Consider the following 9,277-nt stretch of genomic DNA (forward strand, 5'->3'; position numbering starts at 1 on the left):
AAATTCATCTAACAGCCACACTTTTTTACATGTAAGTTCACGCCTATATACAAACATAGGGTGAAAACATTTCTAGAGTAGAAAGCTTGAGCACACTTGCTGTCTTATTTGAGGCTTAAATCTTTGCTTGTGTGGCCTGAAGCAGAATGTGCTGACGCATGCCAATGTGCCAGCAGGTATTTTAAGCATACTCTGGACACTTGGGGCCAACAGTTAGCAACAAGGATGGAAGGTCATTGCATTTAATGTGCTTTTGAGACTGTTTTAATCTTGCAGCTGGAACAAAGCCTGAGACTATCCATTCTACTGACAGGGCTTCTTTGCTGTGAAGAATTTCACAGGCAAAGAAGATGGCTGTGACTCATTGGGCTCAGTGTTTAGATCAGAGTTTGCTTGAAAGAATTGAATCAGTTGAAAATCTTACTCACCAAATGCTTCCTATAATTAAGTTCATTAATTTACATTTGTAGAGATTCGTAATGCAAATATTAAGGTTGGTACAATTGAAGAGTGAATGGAAGTGTGTGTGTCTGTAAGCACCAGAAGAAACAGCAGAGCAAAGAGTTGAAAGAATGCCCCTTACCGACAATAAAGGACATGTTTCCAGGATATTGTTCCTGTGTTTTTTATGTCAAGGCCACAGCACAGAGGACTTGCCAGCAGATGACCATGCACTCTGCCACCGGGAGAATAACATCCAGGTTGCAGCATATCACCCATACCATTACTTCTCCTGTTAGCCCACCCAGAAAATAGGCTATAGACATAGCCTATATACTCCAGACAAGAAAAAATGTACTAAGAGCTGATGACTCCTAAAGGGTATAAAAGATCTGTTCATGAACCACAGAGACAGGATAAGGACTCAGTAGCTGGCGTACCTTTTCCCACGCTGCACAAGGGATGCTCACCGGGCCACTTGAGCATTCACATCTTGGTGCTTGTGAGAGTATGGGTGTGAGTGTGAGTGAATGAGATCTATGAAAGGGTGATTGTGAGTTGAAAAAATCAGCTTATTTAGAGATTTTGTAATTAAATATCACCTTCCCTTTCCCGAAGATCTCACACTGAATTTTGTTATATGAAATACCCTAAACATTAAATGGTATAAAATAAGTCTGCAAAAAAGTAGCAATGTTCTATGCTTCCATGACCCTATGCAAAGAGAAAAAAAATTGGCCTTTTTGTTTCCCGAGTACATTTTTGCAGTCCACCTTAAACACGAAAAGAGACTTCTTTAGTGAAATATTAATGCTGGCATCATTAGCTACATCTAGTTACATTAGCTACATCTAGCTACATATAGCAGCATCTGTTTGCATTTTTGCAGTTGCTTGGTTTTGACACATCTATTAAAACATGTATGAGTAAGTGGTATTCTGCATTACACCTGTACGATTCCAGGGCAACTCCATTAGTGTTACTGACTGCACTAGACTAAAAATAAATGGCTACTATGCTCTTATTTATTGTTTGGTGTGTTTTGGGTTTGTTTTTTTGTTTTTGTGGTTTTTTTTCTTTTCAAAAAATGTGTATACAAAACCTTAGAGACAGCACATTCTGTATAAAAGCTAAATAAAATGGCATCACCAGCTTGCTAGTGCATTATGAAATACCAACCTTAAGTGATCTTATGGTGTAAAAGTTACAGTGTTTTAGGTAAAAATCTAGCTAAAGAAAGATGAAGGGAGCAAAATGTAGCATTTTAAACATATGAGTATTCATGATGTTACATACTGATTTAGTAGATATATTAGTGTATATATATAGTACAGAAAGCTTTAAGAATAGGAAAAAAGTCTCACTAAGATTGTCTGTAGCAGAGAGAGAAGAAATTGTGCGTTCAGAACATTTTTGGAGTTCCTACAGAAATTCACCTATCCTAACTTCAGATGTCTCAGTCTAACATAATCACCTTATAAACTCTTTATTATCAATGGAGAGAAAGAGGACCTCCAGAAGGTGAGTTGTCTGGCCCATCTCAGACTGACACGAATGAACCTCTCAGGGTATTTATTTCCTTGCCTTGCCTACAAAGGCCACCTACAGTGACAAACTGAGAAGTAAATCTGCAATTTTTACATGGATGAAGTGATAAGGCTTCTTCTGCCCTTATAACATCGATCATCCCCCACTACACACTGGAATACTCCTTCAAAGCTTTCATTAGTTTTCTTCTTAATGAACATGTGCACTCTAATGTTGAAGCATAGTCCATCCTCAATAACAAGATAATAAAATATTTTTGTAATACCCATATTTTTAAGTCTTTTTCATAACCTTATTGTTTACTTCTTATATAAGGTAGTCCAACTCTTCCAAGTTTTGCATAAAAAAAATCCCATCCACTTTTAAGATCTTGCAAAGCAAAACATACCAAATCTTTATTTGCACTAAATGCTAGCAAAACCCTCTCCTGCCTTCCCCTGCCATATCTTTACTTATGCCAGAAAGAAAATACTCCTTAAAAGAAAAAAAAAAAACTTTCTGAAACAAAAAATATCTTAATATTAAGAAAATAATGACTTTACCTATTATAACGTGCATGCCAAGTTGTGCCAAATGCTTCACAGTTTGGTAACCAATTCCTTTAGCACCTCCAGTCACTATAGCAACCTTTCCATTTTGAGTAGGGAAAACTATACGAAGAAAAAGAAATAACGCAAGGTTAGTTCCCAATAGTAACACGATTAAGAAGTTAAGACGTATTTTAAAGACCACTCAAGCCGGGCCAGTAAACAATCTCAAAAGCAAGCTCTGTATGGAAATGAAAACTACGCCATTATTTACTGCACTATAATTTTCCAGTATTAACAGTTCACAAAAGACTGAAGTTGATGACATGAAAGACAAACACCCAGTTCAGGAAGTTTCTTATTTCTATTTGCATGCATTTTGCAATCCTGCAGTAATCTGTCCTTTAAAATTTTCACCTTAATTTTGTTACGGTGCAAGTCAGCTCAGGGATGGTTTACTTCATGCGTACAGGGAAAAAAAATCAGTCGGCAGCACGATACCCTGCAAGCTTCTTGAATGGCGCAGGACAGGCCTCCACCAGTAACACGGGGGAAAGAGCAAACAGCTCAGTCCAGGACGACGCATCCCAAGGGCAGGAGCCGGGCGGCCTAATTTACCTGCATAACTGAGCACCCCCTTGTTGAAAATCACAGGGTCCTGGCCCCCAGAGGAAGGAGGGGGCAATTTTTTTCATGAAAAACCCCACGGGCTTTTCCCACCCACCCCAGCCCTCTCCCGCAGAAGCCAGTGTCCCCGATGCCCGCGGCCGGCCCCACACCCCAAGCAGCGCTTCCTAACGCAGGGCAGCACACAGCCCGGCGGGGAGGGCACGCTCCCCAAACCCCCTTTGCTAGGGGCTGCTTAGACCTACGGCCCGTGCCTCCTGCGTCCCCAGGCAGCCCTGCGACGGCCGAGTGGGCTGAAAAGTGGCGGGGATGGCCCCGGTGGGGCGGCCGCCATCCCGCCCGCGAGCTCTCACGCTAGCCCTGGGTTGCCCAACCCACCCCTTCAAAATGGAGGGAGCCCTCCCGCCAAAGGAGAGCAAAGGCATTTTAATTTAACTGCTTGCGGGAGGCATGAATTAAGACAAATACCAAATACGATTTTTTGATGAGGTGGCGAATCTTTCATGTGAAGTACCGTGTGGTCTTCAGGCGACCGAGGCGAATTTCTGTTTGCTTTTTAGAAGGTATTATTATTGCTAGGTATTTGTACAGGGAAAATGGTGCTGGATATTTCATTTTGCCACGGTGCAGTGTCTGTAGGCAATGTTATAGATAACAAATGTTAAAAAAATGCTGACTTTCATCTATCAAAGGACTTTCTATTTTGATTTCTAGGTTTTTAGGGGATTGCTTTGTTGCACAACACAAGCTCATACTTTATATGGTTATGAAACGCAGAACTAGTGCTGATACTTGCTTTCTTCACAGCAGCTTCAAAAAGGACCCAGATTTCACCTTTTCTGAAATACATAGTTCTTTCCATCACGATTCACATAAATTTCTGTTCTCTTTGGGTAACGATGTGATTCTTCCCATCCACGCAGAGTGAGAATTGTTTCAAAGTTAATTCCTATTACAGTGATATCCATGCATGTATATCTCCTAATATATAATAATTTGAGCTAATAAGAACTTCGCTAAGAGCTCCAGTTAGTTGTATAAGCAGTCCTGCAACTTCCACCAAAAACATGTATCATAACAGACTCTAAGTAAAATGCTCACATTTTTTTCAATAGTTAAGCCTAGAAATTAAAGCTAGACCTGATATTAAATGCTTGGGAAAATTTTCTACTCCAGGTAGTCTTTTTTAATTGCTTATTACTTTACCAGACTTGGCCTTTTTAGATTATGTTTTCCTGGTCTGTTCTCTGTCAGTGAAGCAGAAAAAAAAAAGAAAAAAAATATTTTTGCAGTTTTTGAAACCGCAGACAGGCGATAAAGATTTTAAAGAGGAAGAAAAATAAATGTTCTTAGTGCGATACAAGTTGTTGTCACATCTATGTGAACAGCCCTTATGCCTCAGCGTGACCGGATACGCTTAAAATGTGGCAAGGACGTATAATTTCAAGTCCTTTCAGCCACGGAGTGAAAACCACTGTCTGAATGATTTGCGCCCTTAAAAAGGGAGAGCAGTATGTGCCCAGTGGCATTTTAGACGACGTGAAAACACAAACACGTTGCCTTGTACCAAAGGCATGCTGAGAGGAGACAGGTCTCTTAACCAGAAACAGGGCAAAACTCTTTGCAGGATGGCAGACAAATCTGAAACAAATGGCAAAGGCAGAAACTACAAGAAAAAGAAACAAAACAGGCCCCAGAACTGATGGGATGCTGAAGAGGGAAACAGCATGTATGTTCACAAAAAAGGCCTTCTCAAAGCCATCTCTGGCAGAGATTCACAGGTCTGGGTTCTCCGGGATGCTTCTTCAGTTTCACCAACAAGTAACTCTAACACTTCAGTGAGAAAACAGGCTACATACAACCTTACCACACCAATACCCGACCTTCTTACATCCCGGTTCAGGTTTGTTAGCTCAAAAAGTTCAAAAAGCTCAAAAAGGAGCTCTTACAAAGAAAATACCCCTTCGTCCAGCCGTGCCCACACCGTGAAACCCATTCTGAGGCCTCTCCTGAGGGGTCAAACAGCTTTAAATCCACACAAGGAGCACAGGCATTGCCTTGATGTTAAAGCAGGAAAGGCCATTTCTGGCCACAATAGTTACATGTGTGAATTCTGCATGCGGCAAGTGCACATGTACTTCTAAACAAAACGCCATCTAGAAGGCAAAATCGTGAGCTGAAGTCCACTAAGTAGTTTTCTTTTAAAGTATCCATGAGGGCTGCAAAGAAAAGGACAATTTTTGGTCCCAACAGCCTCTCAAGTCAGGTACATTACCAACCTATGATGAAGAGCATGACAGACAGACTCCACTGCAGAGATGCATTCAGTGAGATCTTGTATTAGAGAGCTTTAAAACAGGCCTGTTTATAGCAGCCAGCTCCAAGGACCTAAGAAAGCACCCAGGGAGGGAGAAATGAGGGCTGCACACACATGGATAAATGGCCAGTATCTGCTTTATTTACAACAGCTACAGTATACAGCTTCCACAGAGCATAGTTTTGAATAGACACAACACTGCATGTCACATCTCAGTGTATCGGCTCATTTCATCCAAAATGGGAAACACAAAGAGAAAAACTGAAACACGTCTTTGGGGGGGGGGGGAAACCCCCCCGCCCCCGAAACAACCCCTCAATTATTGATTTTCATTTTATTAATCTTAAATTAATTTTAATCTGCAGAAAAGGTGTACTGTTTCCATGAAGACAGATACCTTAATGTAAAATGAATCTCCACGAAAATGAGATGCTGCTAATTCTTACATCAATAAAAGCAGTCAAGATCAAATCCAGGCTGCGTGTCAGTCATCGGCAACTACAGTGAAAGGCAGTCTATCGGTGCGCTGTTCCCAGTAGAACGCCACTGTCGGGCAGAATTTGCAAAACACCCACCTTTTCCATGTGAAAACACCTCTTCCACGATGAAACCCAATATCAGACTTTCAAAGCAGACCTGGGCTCAGCCTGGTTTTCCAGCAGATACTGGTTTACTTTGTGCGAGAGGTTGAGCCTAGCGTGGCTGGAGGCTGGGAGTGCCCCCGGGCAGGAGGCAGTGGAAACCCACCGGCTTTGCCACGCAGGGGAGGTTCCCTCTGGCGCTTCTTGCACCTCATTTAAAACACCCCAGCTCTCTCTCTGCCTCTGCTCCTGGTAAGCAGGTAGATACTGATCTCAATTACAGAGGCGTAATGCCAGTGATCTCACCGTGGGACATGAGAACCGTACAGCCCTGGTGCTAATGAAATCCCCTGACCAAGCACTAGCTGTTAATTTCCCTTTGTGTTGGAAGAAGCCAGCCTGCAGTCCTTAACTGCTGCTTTATCACGCCAAAGTCTGAGAGAGACTTCTCCGGGCCTGAGGGTTCTGCCCGCGTCCCAGCGTATTTGGAAGAAATAAGCCCGTCTACTTTGCAAGTGGATTAAGCTAAAGCAGAAAAATAAGGCAGATTTATTCTGTAATAAATATGTCCAGATATGAAGCTATTTTAAAATAATTTTTGTCCTTTTAAATACACTTCTCCTTAATCGAAAATAACTTCCACGTACAGAGACATCCTCACACACAGTCGATACTACAAAGAATTTAAGGCAAATCTGTAATTTTTAAAAATACTAATTTTCAAGGGACTCTTGAAGAGGGCTGTCAGGACGTCTCTGCAACTGCCAAGACCACAGAGAAATAAAACAGACTGCAGAACCCTATCAATGACCACTTCCATATCAACGACCAGTTCCTGCCGGCAAAATCTCAACTCTGGGCTAGGGATGGGGGTAATTGAAGTAGCCAAATCAAAACAAAGGCATTAAACTTTCTTCTTTGCAGAAATGTACTATGTGAACACAGACAATGCAAACCCCAGAAAAAGAGCTCCCCTTAGAAGTTGCTTGCTTCGGTATTCTGTAATCTTTAAAACATAGCCTGTTTGAGGCAAAAAAAGGGAAGAAAAAAGTATTAAAAGTTTATTAAAAGCAAATCGCATCAAATTTTTACTAAGTTCCATCTCCCACCCTATTAATCCAGCATCTGCATTGTGGAACATTATGAGCCATGTGGACATTAAAATATAATATCTTTATATTAATCTCTTCATTAAACTCTCTTTTTAAGACATTGAAGGCCAAAGGCAGAATTTAGATTGTCTGAATCAGTCTCCAGTCTTTATCAGGCAAGAAAGACAAGCACCACTGAAGGCATCGAAGATCTGGTCAGAGGGGCCACCCGAGAGGCACCGTGCTGGGACCTGCCTGCACCTCCTGAACCGGGCACTCGGCGCAGGGACTTCGGTGGCATTTGTGCTGAAGAGACCCCCGCAGACAAATCCTAACAGTTATTTTTTTCCTTCCTCCTATAACTGAATAATTTACATGCAAATATTATGCCTGAAGGTAACTGGCAGAACCACAGATGGAAAAAAAAAAGGGAAAAAAGACAAGAAGCCACAATGAATATTTAGTTTGATGACAGAGTAACAAGTGCCAAGTTTGGAACTGTTTCTGTATAGCAACACCGAGTGCGAAAAAGAGGGCAAACTGTAATTGTCAGTCCTCACCTAATGCCACAGGACAAGGCACAATCGAGTTTTTCTAGTTGGCTAAAGAATTCACATAGTTCAGTCTACCACCGAATTATTGAGTAGTTTTTCCTATCCCAAAACACTCTGACTGTTTTTCCCTGATTTACACTGTGGCAATGCTGACGTTATAGCCATTAAGATCCCTTTCAAAGCAGATGTAGAAAAATAATTCATTTGCTACTCCGAGAGGCAATCAGTAGACCGCTGGAGAATCCACGCAGCTTTCAGCAATAGCCTTTTGGCTGAGCCTTACAGTAACATCTCCGTAAACGGCTGTCTTGGAAGAAACCAAGTAAACAGGGTCCAGACTCAAAAAGTCATTCCAGGACTATCCTAAAACAGAGGACAATTTCAGGTACTCAAGTCCTGAGGAATAAACCAGACAATCTTTCAGACCCCCCCCCCCCCCCCCCCGCCCTTGTATGACACCAGCTTTCACCAGCAGAAAAGTTGCATGTCCTATGCCTGTCCTAAGCCTGGGCAGATGAGCTTTCAAATGCAAATGGTCTTCCCAAATTTGCACACCAAAATCTTTTCTGCCTCTGCTGCTTCCTATCACTTTCCTAAGGAACATCAATATGCAATCAAGATTGAAGGCTTTTAAGGCTGGAAACCAGATAGGTGGCAACCAGCCTGACTAGTCCTTCTATGAAAAGGTATCCTGCTGGTTTCAGCAGTTGCAAGCCATCAGACCTTCCGCTCATGAACAACTGTCATGCGTACATGCAGATCCACTGGCACATGACCAACAGGTCTAATGTATCTCGAATCGATGGATGCATTGTGTAAGTGTGATTTATTTGCCCAGGGAGAGCATCTGTTTCCAAGCACAACTGGAATTTTGCACCAGCTAAGTGACAAGCCTCCTAGCTTTTGTTTTACTTTACTTCTGCAGAAGAAGTGAAAGTCAGGAATCACGAGGAAACGGAGGTACTGGAGACAGGCTGGCCCTGGAGTTACTCATGGGAAGGGAAAGGTGTTGAAGAACCAGAACAGCAGGAGAAACCAAACCATGGAAATGTGTCCCTTACCCTACAAACGCGTAGTATCTCAAGCTGCTATTAATGGAACAACAGCAGCCAGATGGCTGTAAGAATTTCAGCAGCCAGGGGAAGGCCTGATTTAAGAAGCCTCCCACACAGCCACCGATAGGGAAGATGGATTGTTAACAACCGCTCACAAAACCACAGCAAAACCCCTGGCATCTGTAAGACCAAGTTCCTTGTTTAACACGGGTCCTAAAACGCTGCGTGCCAACAAACCAACAAACAATAACTCACACTTACCATTGCTGGAAATCCATAAAAGCTCCATGCCCCGAATTTCAGGCTGGGATATCCTACACGGGAACAGACGTGCAGCCCGCGCCCTGCCAAGTGAACATTTCCATAACTGGGCAGAGCTATCGCAGCACGGGCAGCGGCAGCAATTTGTCTGCACTGCCTGGACACCTGGGAACCCAACCAGTGCCGTAACTCAAGCCAAGGTGCCAGGTATCCAGCAGGCCTGAATAAACGGTTGAAGCGTAGCAAGGGAAAAAATGACACAAAAGCAGGAGAGC

This window comes from Fulmarus glacialis, unplaced genomic scaffold (assembly GCF_000690835.1).
Source record: "Fulmarus glacialis isolate BGI_N327 unplaced genomic scaffold, ASM69083v1 scaffold17313, whole genome shotgun sequence".
NCBI lineage: Eukaryota > Metazoa > Chordata > Aves > Procellariiformes > Procellariidae > Fulmarus > Fulmarus glacialis.